This window comes from Salvelinus alpinus, chromosome 11, assembly GCF_045679555.1.
Source record: "Salvelinus alpinus chromosome 11, SLU_Salpinus.1, whole genome shotgun sequence".
NCBI lineage: Eukaryota > Metazoa > Chordata > Actinopteri > Salmoniformes > Salmonidae > Salvelinus > Salvelinus alpinus.
The window spans coordinates 15,551,850-15,569,854 of NC_092096.1; the positions used below are offsets into that span (position 1 = coordinate 15,551,850).

General features: G+C 44.0%; 1 protein-coding gene across 1 annotated transcript in view; it reads left to right on the forward strand.

Annotated features, from left to right (window-relative positions):
* cacna2d4a (calcium channel, voltage-dependent, alpha 2/delta subunit 4a) overlaps positions 1-18,005 on the forward strand; it is a 320,994-nt gene that overhangs the window by 168,571 nt on the left and 134,418 nt on the right. The window lies entirely within an intron of this gene.

Genomic DNA, 18,005 nt, shown 5'->3' on the forward strand with positions numbered 1-18,005 from the left:
CCCTCTCCTCTCTCCTCTCTCCTCTCTCCTCTCTCCCCTCTCCTCTCTCTTCAATGCTATTACCCTCTCCTCTCTCCTCTCTCCTCTCTCCCCTCTCCTCTCTCTTCAATGCTATTACCCTCTCCTCTCTCCTCTCTCCTCTCTCCTCTCTCCTCTCTCCTCTCTCCTCTCTCCTCCCACCTCAATGCTATTATTCTCTCCTCTCACAGACAGACACAGACAAACAGACAGACAGACAGACAGACAGACAGGCGGGCGGACGGCTGGCTAGCAGGGAGTGTAGCAGTGAAAGGAGAACTGTGACATTGAACCAGAAATGGTAGAAGGGAAAACAAAATACCCCCTCATCATTCCATTGGTTGATAAGGGAGAGACAGAGGAAATGACATCAGCTGATGACCTCAAAGGGAGGAGAGGCTCTTCGGGGCTGACTTTGGGGTGGCAGAGAATGATGGCGTATATGGGAGTCTGTGTGCCTATTTTCCAAAATCAACATGTCCTCACCCACATCCCTCCAGACTCATATTTCACATTGGAAATATAGATGTTGACTCTAGTTGACTGTTTACACCACAGGCATTAAACTACAGAAGTTGTGTGGGGTCAGTGGCCAGACATGGAGGGGTCAACAGAGGTCAGACTGATATTGAGTCCCAAATGGCATCCTATTAACTTCATAGTGTCCAGGACTTATAGGTCTCCACATAGGGAATAGGGTATCAGGACCAATAGGGCTCCACATAGGGAATAGAGTATCAGGACCAATAGGACTCCACATAGGGAATAGAGTATCAGGACCCATAGGGCTCCACGTAGGGAATAGAGTATCAGGACCATAGGGCTCCACATAGGGAATAGAGTATCAGGACCAATAGGGCTCCACATAGGGAATAGAGTATCAGGACCAATAGGGCTCCACATAGGGAATAGAGTATCAGGACCAATAGGGCTCCACATAGGGAATAGAGTATCAGGACTCATAGGGCTCCACATAGGGAATAGAGTATCAGGACCAATAGGGCTCCACATAGGGAATAGAGTATCAGGACTCATAGGGCTCCACATAGGGAATAGAGTATCAGGACCAATAGGGCTCCACATAGGGAATAGAGGATCATTTGGGATGCAGCACAAAGAGCCACAGAAGGGTCAACAGAGGTCAGACTGACTCAGACCTCTCTCTCTCTCTTCCTTTATGTAACTCACAGAGAATAGTTAATTAGACTGAGTAAGGTGGTTAACAGCCTCGTAACACAGACAAGCAGAGAAGAGTTAATTAAACATTCAAAACGGACACATCAGATGACCAATTACCCAACTGAAGTAATTAGTTAGGAACTTATTTATTTTATATTTGCTGCCAACTTGCTCTTCATAAAAGTTCACAACCATAAAAGTTGTCTTACTTTATCCCGTCTGGCCTGTTTTCCAGAGCAGAGGGAGTAGTAAAACAGTCCTTTTAACTCACAAGGTGCCTTTTAACTCCCTGGACAGTTGGCTTAAATCCCTGGACAGTTGGCTTAAATCCCTGGACAGTTGGTTTAAATCCCTGGACAGTTGGCTTAAATCCCTGGGCAGTTGGTTTAAATCCCTGGGCAGTTGGTTTAAATCCCCGGACAGTTGGTTTAAATCCCCGGACAGTTGGTTAAAAATTGTATTTATTTATTTATTTAACCTTTATTTAACCAGGTAGGCTAGTTGAGAACAAGTTCTCATTTGCAACTGCGACCTGGCTAAGATAAAGCAAAGCAGTGTGACACAAACAACAACACAGAGTTACACATGGAATAAACAAAACATACAGTCAATAATACAGTAGAAAAATAAGTCTATATACAATGTGAGCAAATGAGGTGAGATAAGGGAGGTAAAGGCAAAAAAAGGCCATGGTGGCGAAGTAAATACAATATAGCAAGTAAAACACTGGAATGGTAGATTTGCAGTGGAAGAATGTGCAAAGTAGAGATAGAAATAATGGGGTGCAAAGGAGCTAAATAAATAAATAAATACAGTAGGGGGAGAGGTAGTTGTTTGGGCTAAATTATAGATGGGCTATGTACAGGTGCAGTGATCTGTGAGCTGCTCTGACAGCTGGTGCTTAAAGCTAGTGAGGGAGATAAGTGTTTCCAGCTTCAGAGATTTTTGCAGTTCGTTCCAGTCATTGGCAGCAGAGAACTGGAAGGAAAGACGACCAAAGGAGGAATTGGCTTTGGGGGTGACCGGTGAGATATACCTGCTGGAGCGCGTGCTACGAGTGGGTGCTGCTATGGTGACCAGTGAGCTGAGATAAGGCGGGGCTTTACCTAGCAGAGACTTGTAGATAACCTGTAGCCAGTGGGTTTGGCGACGAGTATGAAGCGAGTGCCAACAAACGAGAGCGTACAGGTCGCAATGGTGGGTAGTGTATGGGGCTTTGGTGACAAAACGGATGGCACTGTGATTTACTGCATCCAATTTGTTGAGTAGAGTGTTGGAGGCTATTTTATAGATGACATCACCGAAGTCGAGGATCGGTAGGATGGTCAGTTTTACGAGGGTATGTTTGGCAGCATGAGTAAAGGATGCTTTGTTGCAAAATAGGAAGCCGATTCTAGATTTAATTTTGGATTGGAGATGTTTTATGTTAGTCTAGAAGGAGAGTTTACAGTCTAACCAGACACCTAGGTATTTGTAGTTGTCCACATATTCTAAGTCAGAGCCGTCCAGAGTAGTGATGTTGGATGGGCGAGCAGGTGCGGGCAGTGATCGATTGAATAGCATGCATTTAGTTTAACTTGCGTTTAAGAGCAGTTGGAGGCCACGGAAGGAGAGTTGTATGGCATTGAAGCTCGTCTGGAGGTTAGTTAACACAGTGTCCAAAGAGGGGCCAGAAGTATACAGAATGGTGTCGTCTGCGTAGAGGTGTATCAGAGAATCACCAGCAGCAAGAGCAACAAATACCCGGACAGTTGGTTTAAATCCCTGGACAGTTGGTTTAATAAATCCCTGGACAGTTGGTTTAATAAATCCCTGGACAGTTGGTTTAAATCCCTGGACAGTTGGTTTAATAAATCCCTGGACAGTTGGTTTAATAAATCCCTGGACAGTTGGTTTAATAAATCTCCGGACAGTTGGTTTAAATCCCTGGACAGTTGGTTTAATAAATCCCTGGACAGTTGGTTTAATAAATCCCTGGACAGTTGGTTTAATAAATCCCTGGACAGTTTGTTTAAATCCCCGGACAGTTGGTTTAAATCCCTGGACAGTTGGTTTAAATCCCTGGACAGTTGGTTTACTAAATCCCTGGACAGTTGGTTTATTAAATCCCCGGACAGTTGGTTTAAATCCCTGGACTGTTGGTTTACTAAATCCCTGGACAGTTGGTTTATTAAATCCCTGGACAGTTTGTTTAAATCCCTGGACAGTTGGTTTATTAAATCCCTGGACAGTTGGTTTACTAAATCCCTGGACAGTTTGTTTAAATCCCTGGACAGTTGGTTTATTAAATCCCTGGACAGTTGGTTTACTAAATCCCTGGACAGTTGGTTTATTAAATCCCTGGACAGTTTGTTTAAATCCCTGGACAGTTGGTTTATTAAATCACTGGACAGTTGGTTTATTAAATCCCTGGACAGTTTGTTTAAATCCCTGGACAGTTTGTTTAAATCCCTGGACAGTTGGTTTATTAAATCCCTGGACAGTTTGTTTATTAAATACCTGGACAGTTTGTTTAAATCCCTGGACAGTTTGTTTAAATCCCTGGACAGTTGGTTTATTAAATCCCTGGACAGTTTGTTTATTAAATCCCTGGACAGTTTGTTTAAATCCCTGGACAGTTTGTTTAAATCCCTGAACAGTTGGTTTACTAAATCCCTGGACAGTTGGTTTATTAAATCCTTGGACATTTGGTTTATATTCCTGGGCAGTTGGCTAGGTGTTACATCGAAAGCACCAGACCAGGAGAGACCATTAATTCACACCCATTTTGCACTTCCTCTCCTCCACTTCTCCTCCACCTCTCCTCCACTTCTTCTCCACTTCTCCTCCCACTCTCCTTGTAGTGAAGACGTTGGGCACAGAAGCGCACATGGTTCCTGGGGTTATGTTGCTTCCTACAGGGGCCACTGGTCTGTCTGGGCCCTGGCACATCTAAGGCCTGAATGTGTGTGTGTGAGCCAGTCGATAATGTGTGTTTGTTTGGGCTCCAGGGCTGTGGTTAGAAGTAGTGCTCTATGTGTGTGTGAGCCAGTCGATAATGTGTGTTTGTTTGGGCTCCAGGGCTGTGGTTAGAAGTAGTGCTCTATGTGTGTGTGAGCCAGTCGATAATGTGTGTTTGTTTGGGCTCCAGGGCTGTGGTTAGAAGTAGTGCTCTATGTGTGTGTGAGCCAGTCGATAATGTGTGTTTGTTTGGGCTCCAGGGCTGTGGTTAGAAGTAGTGCTCTATGTGTGGAATTGGAGGTTATTGGTTTTCTTGTCATTGTGGATCTCTGAGGAGGGATGTCTGTTTTTAGGAACCCCCTCCACATAGGGGTGTTAATGTAACACTCTGTCTCCCAGTGGGACAGTCTGGGACCAGAGGGAGGGGCTCTCGCCTTCCTTTCATCCTCCTCTCCTCTCTTTCCCTTTGACCAACAGTGCTCCTGGGGCTTCCCATGATGCTCCTCTTCCTGTGTGAGCTACTTTGAACACAACTAGAAAGGATGAGAGAGTAAAAGAAAACGTTTGTATCTCTTTTCCTCTTTCCACCTCCCTCCCTCCCTCTCTCTCTCTCTCCCTCTCTCTCTGTGTGTGTCTCTCTCTCTCCCTTTACCCTCATCTCTCTCTCTCTCAATTCAATTCAATTCAATTCAATTCAAGGGGCTTTATTGGCATGGGAAACATGTGTTAACATTGCCAAAGCAAGTGAGGTAGGTAATATACAAAAGTCAAATAAACAATAAAAATGAACAGTAAACATTACACATACAGAAGTTTCAAAACAATAAAGACATTACAAATGTCATATTATATATATGCAGTGTTGTAACAATGTACAAATGGTTAAAGCACACAAGTTAAAATAAATAAACATAAATATGGGTTGTATTTACAGTGGTGTTTGTTCTTCACTGGTTGCCCTTTTCTTGTGGCAACAGGTCACAAATCTTGCTGCTGTGATGGCACACTGTGGAATTTCACCCAGTAGATATGGGAGTTTATCAAAATTGGATTTGTTTTCGAATTCCTTGTGGATCTGTGTAATCTGAGGGAAATATGTCTCTCTAATATGGTCATACATTGGGCAGGAGGTTAGGAAGTGCAGCTCAGTTTCCACCTCATTTTGTGGGCAGTGTGCACATAGCCTGTCTTCTCTTGAGAGCCATGTCTGCCTACGGTGGCCTTTCTCAATAGCAAGGCTATGCTCACTGAGTCTGTACATAGTCAAAGCTTTCCTTAAGTTTGGGTCAGTCACAGTGGTCAGGTATTCTGCCACTGTGTACTCTCTGTTTAGGGCCAAATAGCATTCTAGTTTGCTCTGTTTTTTTGTTAATTCTTTCCAATGTGTCAAGTAATTATCTTTTTGTTTTCTCATGATTTGGTTGGGTCTAATTGTGCTGTTGTCCTGGGGCTCTGTGGGGTGTGTTTGTGTTTGTGAACAGAGCCCTAGGACCAGCTTGCTTAGGGGACTCTTCTCCAGGTTCATCTCTCTGTAGGTGATGGCTTTGTTATGGAAGGTTTGGGAATCGCTTCCTTTTAGGTGGTTGTAGAATTTAACGGCTCTTTTCTGGATTTTGATAATTAGTGGGTATCGGCCTAATTCTGCTCTGCATGCATTATTTGGTGTTCTACGTTGTACACGGAGGATATTTTTGCAGAATTCTGCATGCAGAGTCTCAATTTGGTGTTTGTCCCATTTTGTGAAATCTTGGTTGGTGAGCGGACCCCAGACCTCACAACCATAAAGGGCAATGGGCTCTATGACTGATTCAAGTATTTTTAGCCAGATCCTAATTGGTATGTTGAAATTTATGTTCCTTTTGATGGCATAGAAGGCCCTTCTTGCCTTGTCTCTCAGATCGTTCACAGCTTTGTGGAAGTTACCTGTGGTGCTGATGTTTAGGCCGAGGTATGTATAGTTTTTTGTGTGCTCTAGGGCAACGGTGTCTAGATGGAATTTGTGGTCCTGGTGACTGGACCTTTTTTGGAACACCATTATTTTGGTCTTACTGAGATTTACTGTCAGGGCCCAGGTCTGACAGAATCTGTGCAGAAGATCTAGGTGCTGCTGTAGGCCCTCCTTGGTTGGTGACAGAAGCACCAGATCATCAGCAAACAGTAGACATTTGACTTCGGATTCTAGTAGGGTGAGACCGGGTGCTGCAGACTGTTCTAGTGCCCGCGCCAATTCGTTGATATATATGTTGAAGAGGGTGGGGCTTAAGCTGCATCCCTGTCTCACCCCACGACCCTGTGTGAAGAAATGTGTGTGTTTTTTGCCAATTTTAACCGCACACTTGTTGTTTGTGTACATGGATTTTATAATGTCATATGTTTTACCCCCAACACCACTTTCCATCAATTTGTATAGCAGACCCTCATGCCAAATTGAGTCGAAGGCTTTTTTGAAATCAACAAAGCATGAGAAGACTTTGCCTTTGTTTTGGTTTGTTTGGTTGTCAATTAGGGTGTGTAGGGTGAATACATGGTCTGTTGTACGGTAATTTGGTAAAAAGCCAATTTGACATTTGCTCAGTACATTGTTTTCATTGAGGAAATGTACGAGTCTGCTGTTAATGATAATGCAGAGTATTTTCCCAAGGTTACTGTTGACGCATATTCCACGGTAGTTATTGGGGTCAAATTTGTCTCCACTTTTGTGGATTGGGGTGATCAGTCCTTGGTTCCAAATATTGGGGAAGATGCCAGAGCTAAGGACGATGTTAAAGAGTTTTAGTATAGCCAATTGGAATTTGTTGTCTGTATATTTGATCATTTCATTAAGGATACCATCAACACCACAGGCCTTTTTGGGTTTGAGGGTTTTTATTTTGTCCTGTAACTCATTCAAGGTAATTGGAGAATCCAATGGGTTCTGGTAGTCTTTAATAGTTGATTCTAGGATTTGTATTTGATCATGTATATGTTTTTGTTCTTTATTCTTTGTTATAGAGCCAAAAAGATTGGAGAAGTGGTTTACCCATACATCTCCATTTTGGATAGATAATTCTTTGTGTTGTTGTTTGTTTAGTGTTTTCCAATTTTCCCAGAATTGGTTAGAGTCTATGGAGTCTTCAATTACATTGAGCTGATTTCTGACGTGCTGTTCCTTCTTTTTCCGTAGTGTATTTCTGTATTGTTTTAGTGATTCGCCATAGTGAAGGCGTAGACTCAGGTTTTCCGGGTCTCTATGTTTTTGGTTGGACAGGTTCCTCAATTTATTTCTTAGATTTTTGCATTCTTTATCAAACCATTTGTCATTGTTGTTCATTTTCTTCGGTTTTCTATTTGAGATTTTTAGATTTGATAGGGAAGCTGAGAGGTCAAATATACTGTTAAGATTTTCTACTGCCAAGTTTACACCTTCACTATTGCAGTGGAACATTTTACCCAGGAAGTTGTCTAAAAGGGATTGAATTTGCTGTTGCCTAATTGTTTTTTGGTAGGTTTCCAAACTGCATTCCTTCCATCTATAGCATTTCTTAATGTTACTCAGTTCCTTTGGCTTTGATGCCTCATGATTGAGTATTGCTCTGTTCAAGTAGACTGTGATTTTGCTGTGGTCTGATAGGGGTGTCAGTGGGCTGACTGTGAACGCTCTGAGAGACTCTGGGTTGAGGTCAGTGATAAAGTAGTCTACAGTGCTACTGCCAAGAGATGAGCTATAGGTGAACCTACCATAGGAGTCCCCTCGAAGCCTACCATTGACTATGTACATACCCAGCGTGCGACAGAGCTGCAGGAGTTGTGACCCGTTTTTGTTGGTTATGTTGTCATAGTTGTGCCTAGGGGGGCATATGGGGGAGGGAATGCTGTCACCTGCAGGCAGGTGTTTGTCCCCCTGTGTGCTGAGGGTGTCAGGTTCTTGTCCAGTTCTGGCATTTAGGTCGCCACAGACTAATACATGTCCCTGGGCCTGGAAATGATTGATTTCCCCCTCCAGGATGGAGAAGCTGTCTTTATTAAAGTATGGGGATTCTAGTGGGGGGATATAGGTAGCACACAGGAGGACATTTTTCTCTGTTAAGATAATTTCCTTTTGAATTTCTAGCCAAATGTAAAATGTTCCTGTTTTGATTAATTTAATGGAGTGAGTTAGGTCTGCTCTATACCAAATTAGCATTCCCCCTGAGTCCCTTCCCTGTTTCACACCTGGTAGTTTGGTGGATGGGACTACCAGCTCTCTGTAACCTAGAGGGCAACCAGTGGGTCCGTCTCCGCTATACCATGTTTCTTGCAGGATGACAATGTCTGCATTACCGATTTCTTTGGTGAAGTCCGTGTTCCTGCTCTTTAGGCCAAAGGCAGATGACCTCAGGCCTTGGATATTCCAGGATGATATAGTGAAGGCTTTTTGTTCCATAAAGTGTCCAATGTTGTTGGCCGTGTGGTTTGGCCTCAGGCCAGTAAGTGTGAGCAGAGCCTGCTGAGCATCTGGTACATGCCGTTGGCTTGGGCGAGTGTAAGAGTGGGGGTTGGGCCTGTTTGCCCGCTCACTACCTGGGCGTATGTGTGACTTCCATGTTGATGCTCTCTTTGCGGGGGTGGGGTGCATGGGGTGGGCAGGAGTGGCATAGGTCTGATCTGAGGGGGCCTAAATGGGGTGTGGGCATGGTTGATGTGGGGGGGTGTTGATTGGTTGGGGTGGGGGTGTGGATGTGTCTGGGGGTGCTGTGGTCTGGATGTAAGTCCTCTTGGCGTGGGTCCTCTATGTGTAGGTCCACGGGGGGGTCCTGCAGGTCTTGGAGGGTGTCTCGCTGGTCTGGGTGGGGTGTCTATTGATCTGTTGCTCCTGTGTGAAGTGTTGGGGCTGCGTTTGAGAGCGATGTCCTTTAGAGTCCGGACAAAGGTGGGCACTGCTGCCTTATAGAGGTGGACCTGGTCATAGAGGCTGTTCAAGTCCAGGGTGGAGTGGTGGGCCAGGAAAACATTTGGTTTTGAGGCACAGTCACGGGAAATGCTTGCGTTTACCCGCTGTATTGTAGCAGGGTGGAAGTCTTTTCGTGGTAGCAGGGTGGAGATAACCACTTGTGCATTGGGGAAAGTAGAAGAAGCTTTTTCAATCACTCCCTTCAGTGCTGTGGCCACCCTTTCCTGCTTTGCTCTCAGGTCGTTTGTGCCTGTGTGTATTATTATGTGGCTAGGTGAGCCTAGTTTGTCCTCAGACAGAAGGTCTAGGGCGCGCTGGGTGTTTGGACACCAGAGTTTAGACACACTGTGTTTGGGAAAAAGTTTTTTTTCTTCTATATATTTCCCATTTGAGTCCATAAGGAGAACAATCTGTGTCTTGTGTTTGTTCTCAGTGGGTGTGGGGGGGTTGTCAGGAGGGCTATCAGGGTGGCTGACAGGGGGGGTGCTCTCTCTCTCTCCCTTTACCCTCATCTCTCTCTCTCTCTCTCTCTCTCTCTCTCTCTCTCTCTCTCTCTCTCTCTCTCTCTCCCTTTACCCTCATCTCTCTCTCTCTCTCTCTCTCTCTCTCTCTCTCTCTCTCTCTCTCTCTCCCTTTACCCTCATCTCTCTCTCTCTCTCTCTCTCTCTCTCTCTCTCTCTCTCTCTCTCTCTCTCTCTCTCTCTCTCTCTCTCTCTCTTTACCCTCATCTCTCTCTCTCTCTTTACCCTCATCTCTCTCTCTCTCTCTCTCTCTCTCTCTCTCTCTCTCTCTCTCTCTCTCTCTCTCTCTCTCTCTCTCTCTCTCTCTCTCTCTCTCTCTCTCTCTCTCTCTCTCTCTCTCTCTCTCTCTATGTTGTTCATCTCCAGCAGATGCAGTATGAGGTCCGTAGGGAGACCCTGCTGAGTTTTATCAAGCGCACACAGACACACACACACACACACACACACACACACACCACACACAGACACACACACACACACATTTATAGCTCCACTCTAAATGGGGCGCTCCCACTCGCAATGATTTAAACATGTTCTTTTACTTTTCCTTGTTCCCTCCATACAACCACACCAACTTACATACAATCAAATCAAATCAAATGTGTCACATTCATGAAATACACACATGTGGTGTGTGCGCTTACAGTGAAATGCTTACTTACAAGCCCTTAACCAACAATGCAGTTTTAGGAAAAATACCACAAAAAAATCAGAAATGAAAGTAACAAATGATTAAAGAGCAGCAGTAAAATAACAATAGCGAGACTATATACAGGGGGTACCGGTACAAAGTCAATGTGCAGGGGCACCGGTTAGTCGAGGTAATTGTGGTAATATGTACATGTAGGTCGAGTTATTAAAGTGACTATGCATAGATAATAACAGAGAGTAGCAGCAGCATAGAAGAGGGGGTTTGGGGGCAATGCAGGGTGGCTGTTGTCTTTGACAATTTTTAAGGCCTTCCCCTCACACTGCCTGGTATAGAGGTCCTGGATGGCAGGCAGCTTGGCCCCAGTGATGTACTGAGCTGTACGCACTACCCTCTGTAGCGCCTTGCGGTCGGAGGCCGAGCAGTTGCCATAGCAGGCGGTGATGCAACCGGTCAGGATGCTCTCGATGGTGCAGCTGTAGAACCTTTTTTAGGATCTGAGGACCCATGCCAAATCTTTTTAGTCTCCTGAGGGGGAATAGGTTTTTTTGTGTCCTCTTCACGACTGTCTTGGTGTGCTTGGACCATGTTAGTTTGTTGGTGATGTGGACACCAAGGAACTTGAAGCTCTCAACCTGCTCCACTACAGCACCGTCGATGAGAATGGGGGCGTGCTCGGTCCTCCTTTTCATGTAGTCCACACCAACATAACAAGGCTTTTCTTATCCATCTCTCTCTACATCCATACAACCTCACCAACATAACAAGGCTTTTCCTCTCCATCTCTCTCTACATCCATACAACCTCACCAACATAACAAGGCTTTTCCTCTCCATCTCTCTCTACGTCCATACAACCTCACCAACATAACAAGGCTTTTCCTCTCCATCTCTCTCTACGTCCATACAACCTCTCCAACATAACAAGGCTTTTCCTCTCCATCTCTCTCTGCATCCGTCCATACAACCTCTCCAACATAACAAGGCTTTTCCTCTCCATCTCTCTACATCCATACAACCTCACCAACATAACAAGGCTTTTCCTCTCCATCTCTCTACATCCATACAACCTCACCAACATAACAAGGCTTTTCCTCTCCATCTCTCTCTACATCCGTCCATACAACCTCTCCAACATAACAAGGCTTTTCCTCTCCATCTCTCTCTACATCCATCCATACAACCTCTCCAACATAACAAGGCTTTTCCTCTCCATCTCTCTCTACATCCATACAACCTCACCAACATAACAAGACTCATATGACAGTTTCATGTTCATGTTTCAATGTTGATTTCATGTAATTCATAGATTGGAAATGTCAAATCAACTCCTTGTGTACAAAACCAAATCAAGGCGATTAGGAAAAGCAATCAAAGATGTTTCCTTGACTACGCAGCTCCGTTGGTCGGTCCGGCCGAATCGCTCTAATCTGGAATGCAGAACATTACTAGTGATGAAGCCCTGCGGAGGTTTATAAATCATCCAAGTCTAGATAAATTACCTAATAAACTGTATGTCTGCTGAACTGAACTGTGGCCACAATAGAGCTGTCCCTGGAGACACACACACGCACGCACGCGCACGCGCACGCGCACACAGGCACACACACACACAGACACACACACCACACACCACACAGACACACACACACACGCTCGCGCCTACACACACACACACCCACACACACACACACACACACACACACACACCACACACCACACAGACACACACACACACGCTCGCGCCTACACACACACACACCCACACACACACACACACACACACACACACACACACACACGACACACACACCACACACCACACACACACACACGCTCGCGCCTACACACACACACACACACACACCCACACACACACACACACACACACACACACACACACACACACACACACACACACACACACACACACACACACACACACACACACCATCATACATGCCGTCAACTGAACGCCACCCATGTGTCCATCCATTATGTTATATGTTTATAGAGAGTTTATCAACATGGCCGCCACACTTTGGCATTCGTCATCGTGAAGAAACCCATGAAAACATTACATAACCACCTCCATTTTGATGCGTCATCGTGAAGAAACCCATGAAAACATTACATAACCACCTCCATTTTGAATGAAAGAACTACACCCAGAGAACGACCCAATAGCAGATAACAGACTGTACTGGGTGTCTATTTTCAACCTGACAATACTGTGGACTAGAGACTGCTTGTGGCAAGATGGTGGATTTTAATTACATCTGCCGAGCATCAGGTAAAAACTCATGAAAATACGAGGTAATCACCTCCATCTTGAATCAAGGAAATACAGCCGTGTTCTAACCTGACAATACTGTAGACAAGGCTAGTTAATGGGGGTATTCAGATAACATCTGTCTAGTGTTGTTATTGAGTGAAGACAGCAGATGTGTTTTACTGTGTAGATGTCTTGACTGTTACTTCACAGACGACTGGACAAGTGTGTCTCTCTCTCTCTATGTCTCTCTCTCTCTCTCTCTCTCTCTCTCTCTCTCTCTCTCTCTCTCTCTCTCTCTCTCTCTCTCTCTCCATGTCTCTCTTTCTCTCTCCCTCCTTCCCCCTCTCTCTCTCCATGTCTCTCTCTCTCTCCATGTCTCTCTCCATGTCTCTCTCTCTCTCTCTCACGCTCTTTCTGTCTTTCTCTCTCTCTCTCTCTCTCTCTCTCTCTCTCTCACTCTCTCTCTCTCTCTCACTCTGTCTGTCTTTCTCTCTCTCTCTCTCTCTCTCTCTCTCTCTCTCTCGCTCTCTCTCTCTCTCTCTCTCTCTCACACGCTCTTTCTGTCTTTCTCCCTCTCTCTCTCTCTCTCTCTCCATGTCTCTCTTTCTCTCTCCCTCCTTCCCCCTCTCTCTCTCACACGCTCTTTCTGTCTTTCTCTCTCTCTCTCTCTCTCTCTCTCCATGTCTCTCTTTCTCTCTCCCTCCTTCCCCCTCTCTCTCTCCATGTCTCTCTCTCTCTCCATGTCTCTCTCCATGTCTCTCTCTCTCTCTCTCACGCTCTTTCTGTCTTTCTCTCTCTCTCTCTCTCTCTCTCTCTCTCTCTCTCTCTCTCTCTCTCTCTCTCTCTCTCTCTCTCTCTCTCTCTCTCTCTCTCTCTCTCTCTCTCTCTCTCTCTCTCTCTCTCTCTCTCTCTCTCTCTCTCTCTCTCTCTCTCTCTCCTTCTCTCTCTCCTTCTCTCTCTCTCTCCCTCTCTCTCTCTCTCTCTCTCTCTCTCTCCTTCTCTCTCTCTCTCTCCTACTCTCTCTCTCTCTCACTCTTTCTGTCTTTCTCTCTCTCTCTCTCTCTCTCTCTCTCTCAATTCAATTCAATTCAATTCAATTGACTTTATTGACATGGCAAGTTATTATTACTTACATTGTCAAAGTATACATATCGAAAAATTTAAATAAAATATATATGTATATATATACACAAAATATATATATATTTATATATAAATAAATGGTGGGATTAACAGCAATAATAATAGTAGTAGTGGACATGGGATTACCATTAATAACAGCTACAACAACAATATTAATCAGAACAACAATACATTAAAGCAACAGTAGTAGACCAGTGTCAACATGACTGAGAAGACACATGACCTGGTACGAAAGACAAAACAAAACTAAGCTAAATGGGAAATATTATCAACATTACTTTGCATTTTTCACTGGCTGTCCCTCAGGCTGTGGCAGGAGGACACATATTTGGCTGCCAAAACTGCACATTTTGGCTTTTCACCCAATAAATATTTGAATTTTTCTTCATCTTTTATAGTTTCAAATTCTTTGTATTGAATTATAATTTTGGGAAAGAAATATGCTCTTAGGTCTGAGTATTTGTCACAGTGTAGTAGGAAATGCACTTCTGTCTCTACCTCTCCCCTGGAGCAGAGTGAGCACAGCCTGTCCTCCCTGGGCAGCCAGGTTTGTCTGTGACGACCGGTCTCTATAGCCAGACTGTGCTCACTGAGTCTGTACCTAGTCAATGTTTTCCTCAGTTTTCTATCAGTCACAGTGGTCAGATAGTCTGCCACCATGTACTGTCTGTTTAGAGCCAAATAGCATTGAAGTTTACTTTGATTTTTTGTGGTGTCTTTCCAATAGGTGATATATTTTTCTTTTTGTTTTGTGATGATTTGGTTGGGCCAGATTTTCTGAGGGCTGTCCCGAGGCTCTATGGGGTTGGTTTGGGTTGGTGAACTGAGCCTCAGAACTAGCTGGCTGAGGGGACTCTTCTCTGGTTTCATCTCTTGACATCTCTCTCTCTCTCTCTCTCTCTCTCTCTCTCTCTCACTCTGTCTGTCTTTCTCTCTCTCTCTCTCTCTCTCTCTCTCTCTCTCTCTCTCTCTCTCAATTCAATTCAATTCAATTCAAGGGGCTTTATTGGCATGGGAAACATGTGTTAACATTGCCAAAGCAAGTGAGGTAGGTAATATACAAAAGTCAAATAAACAATAAAAATGAACAGTAAACATTACACATACAGAAGTTTCAAAACAATAAAGACTTTACAAATGTCATATTATATATATGCAGTGTTGTAACAATGTACAAATGGTTAAAGCACACAAGTTAAAATAAATAAACATAAATATGGGTTGTATTTACAGTGGTGTTTGTTCTTCACTGGTTGCCCTTTTCTTGTGGCAACAGGTCACAAATCTTGCTGCTGTGATGGCACACTGTGGAATTTCACCCAGTAGATATGGGAGTTTATCAAAATTGGATTTGTTTTCGAATTCTTTGTGGATCTGTGTAATCTGAGGGAAATATGTCTCTCTAATATGGTCATACATTGGGCAGGAGGTTAGGAAGTGCAGCTCAGTTTCCACCTCATTTTGTGGGCAGTGTGCACATAGCCTGTCTTCTCTTGAGAGCCATGTCTGCCTACGGCGGCCTTTCTCAATAGCAAGGCTATGCTCACTGAGTCTGTACATAGTCAAAGCTTTCCTTAAGTTTGGGTCAGTCACAGTGGTCAGGTATTCTGCCACTGTGTACTCTCTGTTTAGGGCCAAATAGCATTCTAGTTTGCTCTGTTTTTTTGTTAATTCTTTCCAATGTGTCAAGTAATTATCTTTTTGTTTTCTCATGATTTGGTTGGGTCTAATTGTGCTGTTGTCCTGGGGCTCTGTGGGGTGTGTTTGTGTTTGTGAACAGAGCCCTAGGACCAGCTTGCTTAGGGGACTCTTCTCCAGGTTCATCTCTCTGTAGGTGATGGCTTTGTTATGGAAGGTTTGGGAATCGCTTCCTTTTAGGTGGTTGTAGAATTTAACGGCTCTTTTCTGGATTTTGATAATTAGTGGGTATCGGCCTAATTCTGCTCTGCATGCATTATTTGGTGTTCTACGTTGTACACGGAGGATATTTTTGCAGAATTCTGCATGCAGAGTCTCAATTTGGTGTTTGTCCCATTTTGTGAAATCTTGGTTGGTGAGCGGACCCCAGACCTCACAACCATAAAGGGCAATGGGCTCTATGACTGATTCAAGTATTTTTAGCCAGATCCTAATTGGTATGTTGAAATTTATGTTCCTTTTGATGGCATAGAAGGCCCTTCTTGCCTTGTCTCTCAGATCGTTCACAGCTTTGTGGAAGTTACCTGTGGTGCTGATGTTTAGGCCGAGGTATGTATAGTTTTTTGTGTGCTCTAGGGCAACGGTGTCTAGATGGAATTTGTGGTCCTGGTGACTGGACCTTTTTTGGAACACCATTATTTTGGTCTTACTGAGATTTACTGTCAGGGCCCAGGTCTGACAGAATCTGTGCAGAAGATCTAGGTGCTGCTGTAGGCCCTCCTTGGTTGGTGACAGAAGCACCAGATCATCAGCAAACAGTAGACATTTGACTTCTGATTCTAGTAGGGTGAGACCGGGTGCTGCAGACTGTTCTAGTGCCCGCGCCAATTCGTTGATATATATGTTGAAGAGGGTGGGGCTTAAGCTGCATCCCTGTCTCACCCCACGACCCTGTGTGAAGAAATGTGTGTGTTTTTTGCCAATTTTAACCGCACACTTGTTGTTTGTGTACATGGATTTTATAATGTTGTATGTTTTACCCCCAACACCACTTTCCATCAATTTGTATAGCAGACCCTCATGCCAAATTGAGTCGAAGGCTTTTTTGAAATCAACAAAGCATGAGAAGACTTTGCCTTTGTTTTGGTTTGTTTGGTTGTCAATTAGGGTGTGTAGGGTGAATACATGGTCTGTTGTACGGTAATTTGGTAAAAAGCCAATTTGACATTTGCTCAGTACATTGTTTTCATTGAGGAAATGTACGAGTCTGCTGTTAATGATAATGCAGAGTATTTTCCCAAGGTTACTGTTGACGCATATTCCACGGTAGTTATTGGGGTCAAATTTGTCTCCACTTTTGTGGATTGGGGTGATCAGTCCTTGGTTCCAAATATTGGGGAAGATGCCAGAGCTAAGGACGATGTTAAAGAGTTTTAGTATAGCCAATTGGAATTTGTTGTCTGTATATTTGATCATTTCATTAAGGATACCATCAACACCACAGGCCTTTTTGGGTTTGAGGGTTTTTATTTTGTCCTGTAACTCATTCAAGGTAATTGGAGAATCCAATGGGTTCTGGTAGTCTTTAATAGTTGATTCTAGGATTTGTATTTGATCATGTATATGTTTTTGTTCTTTATTCTTTGTTATAGAGCCAAAAAGATTGGAGAAGTGGTTTACCCATACATCTCCATTTTGGATAGATAATTCTTCGTGTTGTTGTTTGTTTAGTGTTTTCCAATTTTCCCAGAATTGGTTAGAGTCTATGGAGTCTTCAATTACATTGAGCTGATTTCTGACGTGCTGTTCCTTCTTTTTCCGTAGTGTATTTCTGTATTGTTTTAGTGATTCGCCATAGTGAAGGCGTAGACTCAGGTTTTCCGGGTCTCTATGTTTTTGGTTGGACAGGTTCCTCAATTTATTTCTTAGATTTTTGCATTCTTTATCAAACCATTTGTCATTGTTGTTCATTTTCTTCGGTTTTCTATTTGAGATTTTTAGATTTGATAGGGAAGCTGAGAGGTCAAATATACTGTTAAGATTTTCTACTGCCAAGTTTACACCTTCACTATTGCAGTGGAACATTTTACCCAGGAAGTTGTCTAAAAGGGATTGAATTTGCTGTTGCCTAATTGTTTTTTGGTAGGTTTCCAAACTGCATTCCTTCCATCTATAGCATTTCTTAATGTTACTCAGTTCCTTTGGCTTTGATGCCTCATGATTGAGTATTGCTCTGTTCAAGTAGACTGTGATTTTGCTGTGGTCTGATAGGGGTGTCAGTGGGCTGACTGTGAACGCTCTGAGAGACTCTGGGTTGAGGTCAGTGATAAAGTAGTCTACAGTGCTACTGCCAAGAGATGAGCTATAGGTGAACCTACCATAGGAGTCCCCTCGAAGCCTACCATTGACTATGTACATACCCAGCGTGCGACAGAGCTGCAGGAGTTGTGACCCGTTTTTGTTGGTTATGTTGTCATAGTTGTGCCTAGGGGGGCATATGGGGGAGGGAATGCTGTCACCTGCAGGCAGGTGTTTGTCCCCCTGTGTGCTGAGGGTGTCAGGTTCTTGTCCAGTTCTGGCATTTAGGTCGCCACAGACTAATACATGTCCCTGGGCCTGGAAATGATTGATTTCCCCCTCCAGGATGGAGAAGCTGTCTTTATTAAAGTATGGGGATTCTAGTGGGGGGATATAGGTAGCACACAGGAGGACATTTTTCTCTGTTAAGATAATT